Source organism: Austrofundulus limnaeus, unplaced genomic scaffold (assembly GCF_001266775.1).
Source record: "Austrofundulus limnaeus strain Quisiro unplaced genomic scaffold, Austrofundulus_limnaeus-1.0 Scaffold25783, whole genome shotgun sequence".
Lineage (NCBI taxonomy): Eukaryota > Metazoa > Chordata > Actinopteri > Cyprinodontiformes > Rivulidae > Austrofundulus > Austrofundulus limnaeus.
Window position 1 is genome coordinate 1,467 of NW_013978185.1, and position 224 is coordinate 1,690.

Below are 224 nucleotides of genomic sequence, written 5' to 3' on the forward strand. Positions count from 1 at the left end.
ACATAGGCCTTCGAAATTTTAATAGAAAGTCTCTGACACATTCCAAGCCGTATGAACACCATACTGAACCTGACAAAGTCTTTGTACATACCAGAAATGGTACGTGGACTTTTTCAGAATTCAGAAAGGTTTCAAAATCATAAAATATTATTTTATTGTGGAGATCTTTATCACGTGACGCGGTTTGAATGTAACACGCGTGATTACCGAAAACTACATTACAT